The sequence below is a fragment of the Triturus cristatus genome, chromosome 8 (genome assembly GCF_964204655.1).
Source record: "Triturus cristatus chromosome 8, aTriCri1.1, whole genome shotgun sequence".
NCBI classification, from domain to species: Eukaryota; Metazoa; Chordata; class Amphibia; order Caudata; family Salamandridae; genus Triturus; species Triturus cristatus.
Window position 1 is genome coordinate 1,087,892,787 of NC_140591.1, and position 22,219 is coordinate 1,087,915,005.

A 22,219-nucleotide genomic window follows, 5' to 3' on the forward strand; every position below is an offset into this window, starting at 1 on the left:
TTTAGTTCCAAAAGTGATATTTCACATGCAATAGTCATTTACAGTCAAAAAATTTAACTTAAAAAAATTACAATTTCTGACCATCTGGAGAAAGTTCGACAGGTCTCGGGTCACCGTTTTTCATTAGAAAATGGATTTTTTGGACTGTAGAAAAATGTATTCAAAATGTCATTTGCATTGACACTCATGTTGAATATCTACTTTTTAAAGCCTCAATGTGACCAAAATTGCCATTTTTACAGACTTTTTCTCCTACTCAGAAGCATCTATTTCGACCAATTTCAGGCATTTAAATTACTCTAAACACACTTATTTTAGTTCCAAAAGTGATAATTCACATGCAATAGTCATTTACATTAAAAAAATTAAACATAAAAAAATTACAATTTCTGACCATCTGGAGAAAGTTCGACAGGTCACGGGACACTGTTTTTCATCAGAAAATTGATTTTTTGGACTGTAGAAAAATGTATACAAAATGTCATTTAGATTGAGACTCATGTTGAATTACTACTTTTTAAAGCCTCAATGTGACCAAAACTGCCATTTTTACAGACTTTTTCTCCTACTCAAAAGCTTCTATTTCGACCAATTTCAGGCATTTAAATGACTCTAAACACACTTATGTTAGTTACAAAAGTGATAATTCACATGCAATAGTCATTTACAGTCAAAAACTTACACAATAAAAAATTACCAATTCTGACCATCTGGAGAATGTTCGACAGGTCACGGGACACTATTTTTCATCAGAAAATTGATTTTTTTGACTTTAGAAAAATGTATTCAAAATGTCATTTGGACTGTGTCTCATGTTGAATAACTACTTTTTAAAGCCTCAATGTGACCAAAATTGCCATTTTTACAGACTTTTTCTCCTACTCAGAAGCTTCTATTTCGACCAATTTCAAGCATTAAATGACTCTAAACACACTTATTTTAGTTCCAAAAGTGATAATTCACATGCAATAGTCATTTACAGTCAAAAAATTTAACTTAAAAAAATTACAATTTCTGACCATCTGGAGAAAGTTCGACAGGTCTCGGGTCACCGTTTTTCATCAGAAAATGGATTTTTTGGACTGTAGAAAAATGTATTAAAAATGTTATTTGGATTGACACTCATGTTGAATATCTACTTTTTAAAGCCTCAATGTGACCAAAATTGCCATTTTTACAGACTTTTTCTCCTACTCAGAAGCATCTATTTCGACCAATTTCAGGCATTAAAATTACTCTAAACACACTTATTTTAGTTCCAAAAGTGATAATTCACATGCAATAGTCATTTACATTCAAAAAATTTAACATAAAAAAATTACAATTTCTGACCATCTGGAGAAAGTTCGACAGGTCACGGGACACTGTTTTTCATCAGAAAATTGATTTTTTGGACTGTAGAAAAATGTATTCAAAATGTCATTTGGATTGTGTCTCATGTTGAATAACTACTTTTTAAAGCCCCAATTTGACCAAAATTGCCATTTTTACAGACTTTTTCTCCTACTCAAAAGCTTCTATTGCGACCAATTTCAGGCATTTAAATGACTCTAAACACACTTATTTTAGTTCCAAAAGTGATAATTAACATGCAATAGTCATTTACAGTCAAAAAATCAAACATAAAAAAATTACAATTTCTGACCATCTGGAGAAAGTTCGACAGGTCACCGTTTTTCATCAGAAAATGGATTTTTTTGGACTGTAGAAAAATGTATACAAAATGTCATTTGGATTGAGACTCATGTTGAATTACTACTTTTTAAAGCCTCAATGTGACCAAAACTGCCATTTTTACAGACTTTTTCTCCTACTCAAAAGCTTCTATTTCGACCAATTTCAGGCATTTAAATGACTCTAAACACACTTATTTTAGTTACAAAAGTGATAATTCACACGCAATAGTCATTTACAGTCAAAAACTTACACAATAAAAAATTACCAATTCTGACTATCTGGAGAAAGTTCGACAGGTCACAGGACACTATTTTTCATCAGAAAATTGATTTTTTTTACTTTAGAAACATTTATTCAAAATGTCATTTGGACTGTCTCTCATGTTGAATAAATACGTTTTAAAGCCTCAATGTGACCAAAACTGCCATTTTTCAGACTTTTTCTCCTACTCAAAAGCTTCTATTTCGACCAATTTCAGGCATTTAAATGACTCTAAACACACTTATTTTAGTTACAAAAGTGATAATTCACACGCAATAGTCATTTACAGTCAAAAACTTACACAATAAAAAATTACCAATTCTGACTATCTGGAGAAAGTTCGACAGGTCACGGGACACTATTTTTCATCAGAAAATTGATTTTTTTTACTTTAGATACATTTATTCAAAATGTCATTTGGACTGTCTCTCATGTTGAATAAATACTTTTTAAAGCCTCAATGTGACCAAAATTGCCATTTTTACAGACTTTTTCTCCTACTCAGAAGCTTCTATTTCGACCAATTTCAAGCATTAAATGACTCTAAACACACTTATTTTAGTTACAAAAGTGATAATTCACATGCAATAGTCATTTACAGTCAAAAAATGTAACTTAAAAAAATTACAATTTCTGATTATCTGGAGAAAGTTCGACAGGTCACGGGTCATCGTTTTTCATTAGAAAATGGATTTTTTGGACTGTAGAAAAATGTATTCAAAATGTCATTTGGATTGACACTCATGTTGAATATCTACTTTTTAAAGCCTCAATGTGACCAAAATTGCCATTTTTACAGACTTTTTCTCCTACTCAGAAGCATCTATTTCGACCAATTTCAGGCATTAAAATTACTCTAAACACACCTATTTTAGTTCCAAAAGTGATAATTCACATGTAATAGTCATTTACATTCAAAAAATTAAACTTAAAAAAATTACAATATCTGACCATCTGGAGAAAGTTCGACAGGTCACGGGTCACCGTTTTTCATCAGAAAATAGATTTTTTGGACTGTAGGAAAATGTATTCAAAATGTCATTTGGATTGAGACTCATGTTGAATATCTACTTTTTAAAGCCTCAATGTGACCAAAATTTCCATTTTTACAGACTTTTTCTCCTACTCAGAAGCATCTATTTCGACCAATTTCAGGCATTAAAATTACTCTAAACACACTTATTTTAGTTACAATTCTGACCATCTGGAGAAAGTTCGACAGGTCACGGGACACTGTTTTTCATCAGAAAATTGATTTTTTTGCCTTTGGAAAAATGTATTCAAAATGTCATTTGGATTGAGCCTCATGTTGAATAACTACTTTTTAAAGCCCCAATTTGACCAAATTGCCATTTTTACAGACTTTTTCTCCTACTCAAAAGCTTCTATTTCGACCAATTTCAGGCATTTAAATGACTCTAAACAAACTTATTTTAGTTCCAAAAGTGATAATTAACATGCAATAGTCATTTACAGTAAAAAATAAACATAAAAAAATTACAATTTCTGACCATCTGGAGAAAGTTCGACAGGTCACGAGTCACTGTTTTTCATCAGAAAATGGATTTTTTGGACTATAGAAAAATGTATTCACAATTTCATTTGGATTGAGACTCATGTTGAATAACTAGTTTTTAAAGCCTCAATGTGACCAAAATTGCCATTTTTACAGACTTTTTCTCCTACTCAGAAGCTTCTATTTCTACCAATTTCAGGCACTAAAATGACTCTAAACACACTTATTTTAGTTACAAAAGTGATAATTCACATGCAATAGTCATTACCAGTCAAAAACTTACACAATAAAAAATTACCAATTCTGACCATCTGGAGAAAGTTCGACAGGTCACGGGACACTATTTTTCATCAGAAAATTGATTTTTTTGACTTTAGAAAAATGTATTCAAAATGTCATTTGGACTGTGTCTCATGTTGAATAACTACTTTTTAAAGCCTCAATGTGACCAAAATTGCCATTTTTACAGACTTTTTCTCCTACTCAGAAGCTTCTATTTCGACCAATTTCAAGCATTAAATGACTCTAAACACACTTATTTTAGTTCCAAAAGTGATATTTCACATGCAATAGTCATTTACAGTCAAAAAATGTAACTTAAAAAAATTACAATTTCTGACCATCTGGAGAAAGTTCGACAGGTTTCGGGTCACCGTTTTTCATTAGAAAATGGATTTTTTGGACTGTAGAAAAATGTATTCAAAATGTCATTTGGATTGACACTCATGTTGAATATCTACTTTTTAAAGCCTCAATGTGACCAAAATTGCCATTTTTACAGACTTTTTCTCCTACTCAGAAGCATCTATTTCGACCAATTTCAGGCATTAAAATTACTCTAAACACACTTATTTTAGTTCCAAAAGTGATAATTCACATGCAATAGTCATTTACATTAAAAAAATGTAACATAAAAAAATTACAATTTCTGACCATCTGGAGAAAGTTCGACAGGTCACGGGACACTGTTTTTCATCAGAAAATTGATTTTTTGGACTGTAGAAAAATATATTCAAAATGTCATTTGGATTGTGTCTCATGTTGAATAACTACTTTTTAAAGCCCCAATTTGACCAAAATTGCCATTTTTACAGACTTTTTCTCCTACTCAAAAGCTTCTATTGCGACCAATTTCAGGCATTTAAATGACTCTAAACACACTTATTTTAGTTCCAAAAGTGATAATTAACATGCAATAGTCATTTACAGTCAAAAAATCAAACATAAAAAAATTACAATTTCTGACCATCTGGAGAAAGTTCGACAGGTCACCGTTTTTCATCAGAAAATGGATTTTTTTGGACTGTAGAAAAATGTATACAAAATGTCATTTGGATTGAGACTCATGTTGAATTACTACTTTTTAAAGCCTCAATGTGACCAAAACTGCCATTTTTACAGACTTTTTCTCCTACTCAAAAGCTTCTATTTCGACCAATTTCAGGCATTTAAATGACTCTAAACACACTTATTTTAGTTACAAAAGTGATAATTCACACGCAATAGTCATTTACAGTCAAAAACTTACACAATAAAAAATTACCAATTCTGACTATCTGGAGAAAGTTCGACAGGTCACGGGACACTATTTTTCATCAGAAAATTGTTTTTTTTTACTTTAGAAACATTTATTCAAAATGTCATTTGGACTGTCTCTCATGTTGAATAAATACTTTTTAAAGCCTCAATGTGACCAAAATTGCCATTTTTACAGACTTTTTCTCCTACTCAGAAGCTTCTATTTCGACCAATTTCAAGCATTAAATGACTCTAAACACACTTATTTTAGTTACAAAAGTGATAATTCACATGCAATAGTCATTTACAGTCAAAAAATGTAACTTAAAAAAATTACAATTTCTGATTATCTGGAGAAAGTTCGACAGGTCACGGGTCATCGTTTTTCATTAGAAAATGGATTTTTTGGACTGTAGAAAAATGTATTCAAAATGTCATTTGGATTGACACTCATGTTGAATATCTACTTTTTAAAGCCTCAATGTGACCAAAATTGCCATTTTTACAGACTTTTTCTCCTACTCAGAAGCATCTATTTCGACCAATTTCAGGCATTAAAATTACTCTAAACACACCTATTTTAGTTCCAAAAGTGATAATTCACATGTAATAGTCATTTACATTCAAAAAATTAAACTTAAAAAAATTACAATATCTGACCATCTGGAGAAAGTTCGACAGGTCACGGGTCACCGTTTTTCATCAGAAAATAGATTTTTTTGGACTGTAGGAAAATGTATTCAAAATGTCATTTGGATTGAGACTCATGTTGAATATCTACTTTTTAAAGCCTCAATGTGACCAAAATTGCCATTTTTACAGACTTTTTCTCCTACTCAGAAGCATCTATTTCGACCAATTTCAGGCATTAAAATTACTCTAAACACACTTATTTTAGTTACAATTCTGACCATCTGGAGAAAGTTCGACAGGTCACGGGACACTGTTTTTCATCAGAAAATTGATTTTTTTTGCCTTTGGAAAAATGTATTCAAAATGTCATTTGGATTGAGCCTCATGTTGAATAACTACTTTTTAAAGCCCCAATTTGACCAAAATTGCCATTTTTACAGACTTTTTCTCCTACTCAAAAGCTTCTATTTCGACCAATTTCAGGCATTTAAATGACTCTAAACAAACTTATTTTAGTTCCAAAAGTGATAATTAACATGCAATAGTCATTTACAGTAAAAAAATTAAACATAAAAAAATTACAATTTCTGACCATCTGGAGAAAGTTCGACAGGTCACGAGTCACTGTTTTTCATCAGAAAATGGATTTTCTGGACTATAGAAAAATGTATTCAAAATGTCATTTGGATTGACACTCATGTTGAATATCTACTTTTTAAAGCCTCAATGTGACCAAAATTGCCATTTTTACAGACTTTTTCTCCTACTCAGAAGCATCTATTTCGACTAATTTCAGGCATTAAAATTACTCTAAACACACTTATTTTAGTTCCAAAAGTGATAATTCACATGCAATAGTCATTTACATTCAAAAAATTCACCATTAAAAAAAATTAAAATTTCTGATCATCTGGAGAAAGTTCGACAGGTCACGGGACACTGTTTTTCATCAGAAAATAGATTTTTTGGACTGTAGAAAAATGTATTTAAAATGTCATTTGGATTGTGTCTCATGTTGAATAACTACTTTTTAAAGCCCCAATTTGACCAAAATTGCCATTTTTACAGACTTTTTCTCCTACTCAAAAGCTTCTATTTCGACCAATTTCAGGCATTTAAATGACTCTAAACACACTTATGTTAGTTTCAAAAGTGATAATTAACATGCAATAGTCATTTACAGTCAAAAAATTAAACATAAAAAAATTACAATTTCTGACCATCTGGAGAAAGTTCGACAGGTCACGGGTCACCGTTTTTCATCAGAAAATGGATTTTTTTGGACTGTAGGAAGATGTATTCAAAATGTCATTTGGATTGAGACTCATGTTGAATATCTACTTTTTAAAGCCTCAATGTGACCAAAATTGCCATTTTTACATACTTTTTCTCCTACTCAGAAGCATCTATTTCGACCAATTTCAGGCATTAAAATTACTCTAAACACACTTATTTTAGTTACAATTCTGACCATCTGGAGAAAGTTCGACAGGTCACGGGACACTGTTTTTCATAAGAAAATTGATTTTTTTGCCTTCGGAAAAATGTATTCAAAATGTCATTTGGATTGAGCCTCATGTTGAATAACTACTTATTAAAGCCCCAATTTGACCAAAATTGCCATTTTTACAGACTTTTTCTCCTACTCAAAAGCTTCTATTTCGACCAATTTCAGGCATTTAAATGACTCTAAACAAACTTATTTTAGTTCCAAAAGTGATAATTAACATGCAATAGTCATTTACATTAAAAAAAAATAACAAAATAAAAAATTACAATTTCTGACCATCTGGAGAAAGTTCGACAGGTCACTAGTCACTGTTTTTCATCAGAAAATGGATTTTTTGGACTGTAAAAAATTGTATTCAAAATTTCATTTGGATTGAGACTCATGTTGAATAACTACTTTTTAAAGCCTCAATGTGACGAAAATTGCCATTTTTACAGACTTTTTCTCCTACTCAGAAGCTTCTATTTCTACCAATTTCAGGCATTAAAATGACTCTAAACACACTTATTTTAGTTACAAAAGTGATAATTCACATGCAATAGTCATTTACAGTCAAATACTTAAACAATAAAAAATTACCAATTCTGACCATCTGGAGAAAGTTCGACAGGTCACGGGACACTATTTTTCATCAGAATTTTTTTTTTTTTGACTTTAGAAAAATGTATTCAAAATGTCATTTGGACTGTGTCTCATGTTGAATAACTACTTTTTAAAGCCTCAATGTGACCAAATCTGCCATTTTTACAGACTTTTTCTCCTACTCAGAAGCTTCTATTTCAACCAATTTCAAGCATTAAATGACTCTAAACACACTTATTTTAGTTCCAAAAGTGATAATTCACATGCAATAGTCATTTACAGTCAAAAAATTTAACTTTAAAAAATTACAATTTCTGACCATCTGGAGAAAGTTTGACAGGTCTCGGGTCACCGTTTTTCATCAGAAAAAAGATTTTTTGGACTATAGAAAAATGTATTCAAAATGTCATTTGGATTGACACTCATGTTGAATATCTACTTTTTAAAGCCTCAATGTGCCAAAATTGCCATTTTTACAGACTTTTTCTCCTACTCAGAAGCATCTATTTCGACCAATTTCAGGCATTAAAATTACTCTAAACACACCTATTTTAGTTCCAAAAGTGATAATTCACATGCAATAGTCATTTACATTAAAAAAATTAATCATAAAAAAATTACAATTTCTGACCATCTGGAGAAAGTTCGACAGGTCACGGGACACTGTTTTTCATCAGAAAATGGATTTTTTGGACTGTAGAAAAATGTATTCAATATGTCATTTGGATTGTGTCTCATGTTGAATAACTACTTTTTAAAGCCCCAATTTGACCAAAATTGCCATTTTTACAGACTTTTTCTCCTACTCAAAAGCTTCTATTTCGACCAATTTCAGGCATTTAAATGACTCTAAACACACTTATGTTAGTTCCAAAAGTGATAATTAACATGCAATAGTCATTTACAGTCAAAAAATGTAACTTAAAAAAATTACAATTTCTGACCATCTGGAGAAAGTTTGACAGGTCACGGGTCATCGTTTTTCATCAGAAAATGTTTTTTTAGTACTGTATAAAAATGTATTCAAAATGTCATTTGGATTGTGCCTCATGTTGAATAACTACTTTTTAAAGCCTCAATGTGACCAAAATTGCCATTTTTACAGACTTTTTCTTCTACTCAGAAGCTTCTATTTCGATCAATTTCAGGCATTAAAATGACTCTAAACACTCTTATTTTACTTCCAAAAGTGATAATTAACATGCAATAGTCATTTACAGTCCAAAAATTAAACATAAAAAAATTACAATTTCTGACCATCTGGAGAAAGTTCGACAGGTCACGGGTCACCGTTTTTCATCAGAAAATGGATTTTTTTGGACTGTAGGAAAATGTATTCAAAATGTCATTTGGATTGAGACTCATGTTGAATATCTACTTTTTAAAGCCTCAATGTGACCAAAATTGCCATTTTTACAGACTTTTTCTCCTACTCAGAAGCATCTATTTCGACCAATTTCAGGCATTAAAATTACTCTAAACACACTTATTTTAGTTACAATTCTGACCATCTGGAGAAAGTTCGACAGGTCACGGGACACTGTTTTTCATCGGAAAATTGATTTTTTTGCCTTTGGAAAAATGTATTCAAAATGTCATTTGGATTGAGCCTCATGTTGAATAACTACTTTTTAAAGCCCCAATTTGACCAAAATTGCCATTTTTACAGACTTTTTCTCCTACTCAAAAGCTTCTATTTCGACCAATTTCAGGCATTTAAATGACTCTAAACAAACTTATTTTAGTTCCAAAAGTGATAATTAACATGCAATAGTCATTTACAGTCAAAAAATTAAACATAAAAAAATTATAATTTCTGACCATCTGGAGAAAGTTCGACAGGTCACGGGACACTATTTTTCATCAGAAAATTGATTTTTTTTACTTTAGATACATTTATTCAAAATGTCATTTGGACTGTCTCTCATGTTGAATAAATACTTTTTAAAGCCTCAATGTGACCAAAATTGCCATTTTTACAGACTTTTTCTCCTACTCAGAAGCTTCTATTTCGACCAATTTCAAGCATTAAATGACTCTAAACACACTTATTTTAGTTACAAAAGTGATAATTCACATGCAATAGTCATTTACAGTCAAAAAATGTAACTTAAAAAAATTACAATTTCTGATTATCTGGAGAAAGTTCGACAGGTCACGGGTCATCGTTTTTCATTAGAAAATGGATTTTTTGGACTGTAGAAAAATGTATTCAAAATGTCATTTGGATTGACACTCATGTTGAATATCTACTTTTTAAAGCCTCAATGTGACCAAAATTGCCATTTTTACAGACTTTTTCTCCTACTCAGAAGCATCTATTTCGACCAATTTCAGGCATTAAAATTACTCTAAACACACCTATTTTAGTTCCAAAAGTGATAATTCACATGTAATAGTCATTTACATTCAAAAAATTAAACTTAAAAAAATTACAATATCTGACCATCTGGAGAAAGTTCGACAGGTCACGGGTCACCGTTTTTCATCAGAAAATAGATTTTTTGGACTGTAGGAAAATGTATTCAAAATGTCATTTGGATTGAGACTCATGTTGAATATCTACTTTTTAAAGCCTCAATGTGACCAAAATTTCCATTTTTACAGACTTTTTCTCCTACTCAGAAGCATCTATTTCGACCAATTTCAGGCATTAAAATTACTCTAAACACACTTATTTTAGTTACAATTCTGACCATCTGGAGAAAGTTCGACAGGTCACGGGACACTGTTTTTCATCAGAAAATTGATTTTTTTGCCTTTGGAAAAATGTATTCAAAATGTCATTTGGATTGAGCCTCATGTTGAATAACTACTTTTTAAAGCCCCAATTTGACCAAATTGCCATTTTTACAGACTTTTTCTCCTACTCAAAAGCTTCTATTTCGACCAATTTCAGGCATTTAAATGACTCTAAACAAACTTATTTTAGTTCCAAAAGTGATAATTAACATGCAATAGTCATTTACAGTAAAAAATAAACATAAAAAAATTACAATTTCTGACCATCTGGAGAAAGTTCGACAGGTCACGAGTCACTGTTTTTCATCAGAAAATGGATTTTTTGGACTATAGAAAAATGTATTCACAATTTCATTTGGATTGAGACTCATGTTGAATAACTACTTTTTAAAGCCTCAATGTGACCAAAATTGCCATTTTTACAGACTTTTTCTCCTACTCAGAAGCTTCTATTTCTACCAATTTCAGGCACTAAAATGACTCTAAACACACTTATTTTAGTTACAAAAGTGATAATTCACATGCAATAGTCATTACCAGTCAAAAACTTACACAATAAAAAATTACCAATTCTGACCATCTGGAGAAAGTTCGACAGGTCACGGGACACTATTTTTCATCAGAAAATTGATTTTTTTGACTTTAGAAAAATGTATTCAAAATGTCATTTGGACTGTGTCTCATGTTGAATAACTACTTTTTAAAGCCTCAATGTGACCAAAATTGCCATTTTTACAGACTTTTTCTCCTACTCAGAAGCTTCTATTTCGACCAATTTCAAGCATTAAATGACTCTAAACACACTTATTTTAGTTCCAAAAGTGATATTTCACATGCAATAGTCATTTACAGTCAAAAAATGTAACTTAAAAAAATTACAATTTCTGACCATCTGGAGAAAGTTCGACAGGTTTCGGGTCACCGTTTTTCATTAGAAAATGGATTTTTTGGACTGTAGAAAAATGTATTCAAAATGTCATTTGGATTGACACTCATGTTGAATATCTACTTTTTAAAGCCTCAATGTGACCAAAATTGCCATTTTTACAGACTTTTTCTCCTACTCAGAAGCATCTATTTCGACCAATTTCAGGCATTAAAATTACTCTAAACACACTTATTTTAGTTCCAAAAGTGATAATTCACATGCAATAGTCATTTACATTAAAAAAATGTAACATAAAAAAATTACAATTTCTGACCATCTGGAGAAAGTTCGACAGGTCACGGGACACTGTTTTTCATCAGAAAATTGATTTTTTGGACTGTAGAAAAATATATTCAAAATGTCATTTGGATTGTGTCTCATGTTGAATAACTACTTTTTAAAGCCCCAATTTGACCAAAATTGCCATTTTTACAGACTTTTTCTCCTACTCAAAAGCTTCTATTGCGACCAATTTCAGGCATTTAAATGACTCTAAACACACTTATTTTAGTTCCAAAAGTGATAATTAACATGCAATAGTCATTTACAGTCAAAAAATCAAACATAAAAAAATTACAATTTCTGACCATCTGGAGAAAGTTCGACAGGTCACCGTTTTTCATCAGAAAATGGATTTTTTTGGACTGTAGAAAAATGTATACAAAATGTCATTTGGATTGAGACTCATGTTGAATTACTACTTTTTAAAGCCTCAATGTGACCAAAACTGCCATTTTTACAGACTTTTTCTCCTACTCAAAAGCTTCTATTTCGACCAATTTCAGGCATTTAAATGACTCTAAACACACTTATTTTAGTTACAAAAGTGATAATTCACACGCAATAGTCATTTACAGTCAAAAACTTACACAATAAAAAATTACCAATTCTGACTATCTGGAGAAAGTTCGACAGGTCACGGGACACTATTTTTCATCAGAAAATTGTTTTTTTTTACTTTAGAAACATTTATTCAAAATGTCATTTGGACTGTCTCTCATGTTGAATAAATACTTTTTAAAGCCTCAATGTGACCAAAATTGCCATTTTTACAGACTTTTTCTCCTACTCAGAAGCTTCTATTTCGACCAATTTCAAGCATTAAATGACTCTAAACACACTTATTTTAGTTACAAAAGTGATAATTCACATGCAATAGTCATTTACAGTCAAAAAATGTAACTTAAAAAAATTACAATTTCTGATTATCTGGAGAAAGTTCGACAGGTCACGGGTCATCGTTTTTCATTAGAAAATGGATTTTTTGGACTGTAGAAAAATGTATTCAAAATGTCATTTGGATTGACACTCATGTTGAATATCTACTTTTTAAAGCCTCAATGTGACCAAAATTGCCATTTTTACAGACTTTTTCTCCTACTCAGAAGCATCTATTTCGACCAATTTCAGGCATTAAAATTACTCTAAACACACCTATTTTAGTTCCAAAAGTGATAATTCACATGTAATAGTCATTTACATTCAAAAAATTAAACTTAAAAAAATTACAATATCTGACCATCTGGAGAAAGTTCGACAGGTCACGGGTCACCGTTTTTCATCAGAAAATAGATTTTTTTGGACTGTAGGAAAATGTATTCAAAATGTCATTTGGATTGAGACTCATGTTGAATATCTACTTTTTAAAGCCTCAATGTGACCAAAATTGCCATTTTTACAGACTTTTTCTCCTACTCAGAAGCATCTATTTCGACCAATTTCAGGCATTAAAATTACTCTAAACACACTTATTTTAGTTACAATTCTGACCATCTGGAGAAAGTTCGACAGGTCACGGGACACTGTTTTTCATCAGAAAATTGATTTTTTTTGCCTTTGGAAAAATGTATTCAAAATGTCATTTGGATTGAGCCTCATGTTGAATAACTACTTTTTAAAGCCCCAATTTGACCAAAATTGCCATTTTTACAGACTTTTTCTCCTACTCAAAAGCTTCTATTTCGACCAATTTCAGGCATTTAAATGACTCTAAACAAACTTATTTTAGTTCCAAAAGTGATAATTAACATGCAATAGTCATTTACAGTAAAAAAATTAAACATAAAAAAATTACAATTTCTGACCATCTGGAGAAAGTTCGACAGGTCACGAGTCACTGTTTTTCATCAGAAAATGGATTTTCTGGACTATAGAAAAATGTATTCAAAATGTCATTTGGATTGACACTCATGTTGAATATCTACTTTTTAAAGCCTCAATGTGACCAAAATTGCCATTTTTACAGACTTTTTCTCCTACTCAGAAGCATCTATTTCGACTAATTTCAGGCATTAAAATTACTCTAAACACACTTATTTTAGTTCCAAAAGTGATAATTCACATGCAATAGTCATTTACATTCAAAAAATTCACCATTAAAAAAAATTAAAATTTCTGATCATCTGGAGAAAGTTCGACAGGTCACGGGACACTGTTTTTCATCAGAAAATAGATTTTTTGGACTGTAGAAAAATGTATTTAAAATGTCATTTGGATTGTGTCTCATGTTGAATAACTACTTTTTAAAGCCCCAATTTGACCAAAATTGCCATTTTTACAGACTTTTTCTCCTACTCAAAAGCTTCTATTTCGACCAATTTCAGGCATTTAAATGACTCTAAACACACTTATGTTAGTTTCAAAAGTGATAATTAACATGCAATAGTCATTTACAGTCAAAAAATTAAACATAAAAAAATTACAATTTCTGACCATCTGGAGAAAGTTCGACAGGTCACGGGTCACCGTTTTTCATCAGAAAATGGATTTTTTTGGACTGTAGGAAGATGTATTCAAAATGTCATTTGGATTGAGACTCATGTTGAATATCTACTTTTTAAAGCCTCAATGTGACCAAAATTGCCATTTTTACATACTTTTTCTCCTACTCAGAAGCATCTATTTCGACCAATTTCAGGCATTAAAATTACTCTAAACACACTTATTTTAGTTACAATTCTGACCATCTGGAGAAAGTTCGACAGGTCACGGGACACTGTTTTTCATAAGAAAATTGATTTTTTTGCCTTCGGAAAAATGTATTCAAAATGTCATTTGGATTGAGCCTCATGTTGAATAACTACTTATTAAAGCCCCAATTTGACCAAAATTGCCATTTTTACAGACTTTTTCTCCTACTCAAAAGCTTCTATTTCGACCAATTTCAGGCATTTAAATGACTCTAAACAAACTTATTTTAGTTCCAAAAGTGATAATTAACATGCAATAGTCATTTACATTAAAAAAAAATAACAAAATAAAAAATTACAATTTCTGACCATCTGGAGAAAGTTCGACAGGTCACTAGTCACTGTTTTTCATCAGAAAATGGATTTTTTGGACTGTAAAAAATTGTATTCAAAATTTCATTTGGATTGAGACTCATGTTGAATAACTACTTTTTAAAGCCTCAATGTGACGAAAATTGCCATTTTTACAGACTTTTTCTCCTACTCAGAAGCTTCTATTTCTACCAATTTCAGGCATTAAAATGACTCTAAACACACTTATTTTAGTTACAAAAGTGATAATTCACATGCAATAGTCATTTACAGTCAAATACTTAAACAATAAAAAATTACCAATTCTGACCATCTGGAGAAAGTTCGACAGGTCACGGGACACTATTTTTCATCAGAATTTTTTTTTTTTTGACTTTAGAAAAATGTATTCAAAATGTCATTTGGACTGTGTCTCATGTTGAATAACTACTTTTTAAAGCCTCAATGTGACCAAATCTGCCATTTTTACAGACTTTTTCTCCTACTCAGAAGCTTCTATTTCAACCAATTTCAAGCATTAAATGACTCTAAACACACTTATTTTAGTTCCAAAAGTGATAATTCACATGCAATAGTCATTTACAGTCAAAAAATTTAACTTTAAAAAATTACAATTTCTGACCATCTGGAGAAAGTTTGACAGGTCTCGGGTCACCGTTTTTCATCAGAAAAAAGATTTTTTGGACTATAGAAAAATGTATTCAAAATGTCATTTGGATTGACACTCATGTTGAATATCTACTTTTTAAAGCCTCAATGTGCCAAAATTGCCATTTTTACAGACTTTTTCTCCTACTCAGAAGCATCTATTTCGACCAATTTCAGGCATTAAAATTACTCTAAACACACCTATTTTAGTTCCAAAAGTGATAATTCACATGCAATAGTCATTTACATTAAAAAAATTAATCATAAAAAAATTACAATTTCTGACCATCTGGAGAAAGTTCGACAGGTCACGGGACACTGTTTTTCATCAGAAAATGGATTTTTTGGACTGTAGAAAAATGTATTCAATATGTCATTTGGATTGTGTCTCATGTTGAATAACTACTTTTTAAAGCCCCAATTTGACCAAAATTGCCATTTTTACAGACTTTTTCTCCTACTCAAAAGCTTCTATTTCGACCAATTTCAGGCATTTAAATGACTCTAAACACACTTATGTTAGTTCCAAAAGTGATAATTAACATGCAATAGTCATTTACAGTCAAAAAATGTAACTTAAAAAAATTACAATTTCTGACCATCTGGAGAAAGTTTGACAGGTCACGGGTCATCGTTTTTCATCAGAAAATGTTTTTTTAGTACTGTATAAAAATGTATTCAAAATGTCATTTGGATTGTGCCTCATGTTGAATAACTACTTTTTAAAGCCTCAATGTGACCAAAATTGCCATTTTTACAGACTTTTTCTTCTACTCAGAAGCTTCTATTTCGATCAATTTCAGGCATTAAAATGACTCTAAACACTCTTATTTTACTTCCAAAAGTGATAATTAACATGCAATAGTCATTTACAGTCCAAAAATTAAACATAAAAAAATTACAATTTCTGACCATCTGGAGAAAGTTCGACAGGTCACGGGTCACCGTTTTTCATCAGAAAATGGATTTTTTTGGACTGTAGGAAAATGTATTCAAAATGTCATTTGGATTGAGACTCATGTTGAATATCTACTTTTTAAAGCCTCAATGTGACCAAAATTGCCATTTTTACAGACTTTTTCTCCTACTCAGAAGCATCTATTTCGACCAATTTCAGGCATTAAAATTACTCTAAACACACTTATTTTAGTTACAATTCTGACCATCTGGAGAAAGTTCGACAGGTCACGGGACACTGTTTTTCATCGGAAAATTGATTTTTTTGCCTTTGGAAAAATGTATTCAAAATGTCATTTGGATTGAGCCTCATGTTGAATAACTACTTTTTAAAGCCCCAATTTGACCAAAATTGCCATTTTTACAGACTTTTTCTCCTACTCAAAAGCTTCTATTTCGACCAATTTCAGGCATTTAAATGACTCTAAATAAACTTATTTTAGTTCCAAAAGTGATAATTAACATGCAATAGTCATTTACAGTCAAAAAATTAAACATAAAAAAATTATAATTTCTGACCATCTGGAGAAAGTTCGACAGGTCACGAGTCACTGTTTTTCATCAGAAAATGGATTTTTTGGACTGTAGAAAAATGTATTCAAAATTTCATTTGGATTGAGACTCATATTGAATAACTACTTTTTAACGCCTCAATGTGACCAAAATTGCCATTTTTACAGACTTTTTCTCCTACTCAGAAGCTTCTATTTCTACAAATTTCAGGCATTAAAATGACTCTAAACACACTTATTTTAGTTACAAAAGTGATAATTCACATGCAATAGTCATTTACAGTCAAAAACTTAAACAATAAAAAATTACCAATTCTGACCATCTGAAGAAAGTTCGACAGATCACGGGACACTATTTTTCATCAGAAAATTGATTTTTTTGACTTTAGAAAAATGTATTCAAAATGTCATTTGGACTGTGTCTCATGTTGAATAACTACTTTTTAAAGCCTCAATGTGACCAAAATTGCCATTTTTACAGACTTTTTCTCCTACTCAGAAGCTTCTATTTCGACCAATTTCAAGCATTAAATGACTCTGAACACACTTATTTTAGTTCCAAAAGTGATATTTCACATGCAATAGTCATTTACAGTCAAAAAATTTAACTTAAAAAAATTACAATTTCTGACCATCTGGAGAAAGTTCGACAGGTCTCGGGTCACCGTTTTTCATTAGAAAATGGATTTTTTGGACTGTAGAAAAATGTATTCAAAATGTCATTTGGATTGACACTCATGTTGAATATCTACTTTTTAAAGCCTCAATGTGACCAAAATTGCCATTTTTACAGACTTTTTCTCCTACTCAGAAGCATCTATTTCGACCAATTTCAGGCATTTAAATTACTCTAAACACACTTATTTTAGTTCCAAAAGTGATAATTCACATGCAATAGTCATTTACATTCAAAAAATTAAACATAAAAAAATTACAATTTCTGACCATCTGGAGAAAGTTCGACAGGTCACGGGACACTGTTTTTCATCAGAAAATTGATTTTTTGGACTGTAGAAAAATGTATACAAAATGTCATTTGGATTGAGACTCATGTTGAATTACTACTTTTTAAAGCCTCAATGTGACCAAAACTGCCATTTTTACAGACTTTTTCTCCTACTCAAAAGCTTCTATTTCGACCAATTTCAGGCATTTAAATGACTCTAAACACACTTATTTTAGTTACAAAAGTGATAATTCACATGCAATAGTCATTTACAGTCAAAAACTTACACAATAAAAAATTACCAATTCTGACCATCTGGAGAATGTTCGACAGGTCACGGGACACTATTTTTCATCAGAAAATTGATATTTTTGACTTTAGAAAAATGTATTCAAAATGTCATTTGGACTGTGTCTCATGTTGAATAACTACTTTTTAAAGCCTCAATGTGACCAAAATTGCCATTTTTACAGACTTTTTCTCCTACACAGAAGCTTCTATTTCGACCAATTTCAAGCATTAAATGACTCTAAACACACTTATTTTAGTTCCAAAAGTGATAATTCACATGCAATAGTCATTTACAGTCAAAAAATTTAACTTAAAAAAATTACAATTTCTGACCATCTGGAGAAAGTTCGACAGGTCTCGGGTCACCGTTTTTCATCAGAAAATGGATTTTTTGGACTGTAGAAAAATGTATTCAAAATGTTATTTGGATTGACACTCATGTTGAATATCTACTTTTTAAAGCCTCAATGTGACCAAAATTGCCATTTTTACAGACTTTTTCTCCTACTCAGAAGCATCTATTTCGACCAATTTCAGGCATTAAAATTACTCTAAACACACTTATTTTAGTTCCAAAAGTGATAATTCACATGCAACAGTCATTTACATTCAAAAAATTTAACATAAAAAAATTACAATTTCTGACCATCTGGAGAAAGTTCGACAGGTCACGGGACACTGTTTTTCATCAGAAAATTGATTTTTTGGACTGTAGAAAAATGTATTCAAAATGTCATTTGGATTGTGTCTCATGTTGAATAACTACTTTTTAAAGCCCCAATTTGACCAAAATTGCCATTTTTACAGACTTTTTCTCCTACTCAAAAGCTTCTATTGCGACCAATTTCAGGCATTTAAATGACTCTAAACACACTTATTTTAGTTCCAAAAGTGATAATTAACATGCAATAGTCATTTACAGTCAAAAAATCAAACATAAAAAAATTACAATTTCTGACCATCTGGAGAAAGTTCGACAGGTCACCGTTTTTCATCAGAAAATGGATTTTTTTGGACTGTAGAAAAATGTATATAAAATGTCATTTGGATTGAGACTCATGTTGAATTACTACTTTTTAAAGCCTCAATGTGACCAAAACTGCCATTTTTACAGACTTTTTCTCCTACTCAAAAGCTTCTATTTCGACCAATTTCAGGCATTTAAATGACTCTAAACACACTTATTTTAGTTCCAAAAGTGATAATTAACATGCAATAGTCATTTACAATCAAAAAATTAAACATAAAAAATTGACAATTTCTGACCATCTGGAGAAAGTTCGACAGGTCACCGTTTTTCATCAGAAAATGGATTTTTTTGGACTGTAGAAAAATGTATACAAAATGTCATTTGGATTGAGACTCATGTTGAATTACTACTTTTTAAAGCCTCAATGTGACCAAAATTGCCATTTTTACAGACTTTTTCTCCTACTCAGAAGCATCTATTTCGACCAATTTCAGGCATTAAAAATACTCTAAACACTCTTATTTTAGTTACAATTCTGACCATCTGGAGAAAGTTCGACAGGTCACGGGACACTATTTTTCATCAGAAAATTGATTTTTTTGACTTTAGAAAAATGTATTCAAAATGTCATTTGGACTGTGTCTCATGTTGAATAACTACTTTTTAAAGCCTCAATGTGACCAAAATTGCCATTTTTACAGACTTTTTCTCCTTCTCAGAAGCTTCTATTTCGACCAATTTCAAGCATTAAATGACTCTAAACACACTTATTTTAGTTCCAAAAGTGATAATTCACATGCAATAGTCATTTACAGTCAAAAAATTTAACTTAAAAAAATTACAATTTCTGACCATCTGGAGAAAGTTCGACAGGTCTCGGGTCACCGTTTTTCATCAGAAAATGGATTTTTTGGACTGTAGAAAAATGTATTCAAAATGTTATTTGGATGGACACTCATGTTGAATATCTACTTTTTAAAGCCTCAATGTGACCAAAATTGCCATTTTTACAGACTTTTTCTCCTACTCAGAAGCATCTATTTCGACCAATTTCAGGCATTAAAATTACTCTAAACACACTTATTTTAGTTACAATTCTGACCATCTGGAGAAAGTTCGACAGGTCACGGGACACTGTTTTTCATCAGAAAATTGATTTTTTTGCCTTTGGAAAAATGTATTCAAAATGTCATTTGGATTGAGCCTCATGTTGAATAACTACTTTTACAGCCCCAATTTGACCAAAATTGCCATTTTTACAGACTTTTTCTCCTACTCAAAAGCTTCTATTTCGACCAATTTCAGGCATTTAAATGACTCTAAACAAACTTATTTTAGTTCCAAAAGTGATAATTAACATGCAATAGTCATTTACAGTAATAAAATAAACATAAAAAAATTACAATTTCTGACCATCTGGAGAAAGTTCGACAGGTCACGAGTCACTGTTTTTCATCAGAAAATGGATTTTTTGGACTATAGAAAAATGTATTCACACTTTCATTTGGATTGAGACTCATGTTGAATAACTACTTTTTAAAGCCTCAATGTGACCAAAATTGCCATTTTTACAGACTTTTTCTCCTACTCAGAAGCTTCTATTTCTACCAATTTCAGGCACTAAAATGACTCTAAACACACTTATTTTAGTTACAAAAGTGATAATTCACATGCAATAGTCATTTACAGTCAAAAACTTACACAATAAAAAATTACCAATTCTGACCATCTGGAGAATGTTCGACAGGTCACGGGACACTATTTTTCATCAGAAAATTGATTTTTTTGACTTTAGAAAAATGTATTCAAAATGTCATTTGGACTGTGTCTCATGTTGAATAACTACTTTTTAAAGCCTCAATGTGACCAAAATTGCCATTTTTACAGACTTTTTCTCCTACTCAGAAGCTTCTATTTCGACCAATTTCAAGCATTAAATGACTCTAAACACACTTATTTTAGTTCCAAAAGTGATAATTCACATGCAATAGTCATTTACAGTCAAAAAATTTAACTTAAAAAAATTACAATTTCTGACCATCTGGAGAAAGTTCGACAGGTCTCGGGTCACCGTTTTTCATCAGAAAATGGATTTTTTGGACTGTAGAAAAATGTATTCAAAATGTTATTTGGATTGACACTCATGTTGAATATCTACTTTTTAAAGCCTCAATGTGACCAAAATTGCCATTTTTACAGACTTTTTCTCCTACTCAGAAGCATCTATTTCGACCAATTTCAGGCATTAAAATTACTCTAAACACACTTATTTTAGTTCCAAAAGTGATAATTCACACGCAACAGTCATTTACATTCAAAAAATTTAACATAAAAAAATTACAATTTCTGACCATCTGGAGAAAGTTCGACAGGTCACGGGACACTGTTTTTCATCAGAAAATTGATTTTTTGGACTGTAGAAAAATGTATTCAAAATGTCATTTGGATTGTGTCTCATGTTGAATAACTACTTTTTAAAGCCCCAATTTGACCAAAATTGCCATTTTTACAGACTTTTTCTCCTACTCAAAAGCTTCTATTGCGACCAATTTCAGGCATTTAAATGACTCTAAACACACTTATTTTAGTTCCAAAAGTGATAATTAACATGCAATAGTCATTTACAGTCAAAAAATCAAACATAAAAAAATTACAATTTCTGACCATCTGGAGAAAGTTCGACAGGTCACCGTTTTTCATCAGAAAATGGATTTTTTTGGACTGTAGAAAAATGTATATAAAATGTCATTTGGATTGAGACTCATGTTGAATTACTACTTTTTAAAGCCTCAATGTGACCAAAACTGCCATTTTTACAAACTTTTTCTCCTACTCAAAAGCTTCTATTTCGACCAATTTCAGGCATTTAAATGACTCTAAACACACTTATTTTAGTTACAAAAGTGATAATTCACACGCAATAGTCATTTACAGTCAAAAACTTACACAATAAAAAATTACCAATTCTGACTATCTGGAGAAAGTTCGACAGGTCACGGGACACTATTTTTCATCAGAAAATTGATTTTTTTTACTTTAGAAACATTTATTCAAAATGTCATTTGGACTGTCTCTCATGTTGAATAAATACTTTTTAAAGCCTCAATGTGACCAAAATTGCCATTTTTACAGACTTTTTCTCCTACTCAGAAGCTTCTATTTCGACCAATTTCAAGCATTAAATGACTCTAAACACACTTATTTTAGTTACAAAAGTGATAATTCACATGCAATAGTCATTTACAGT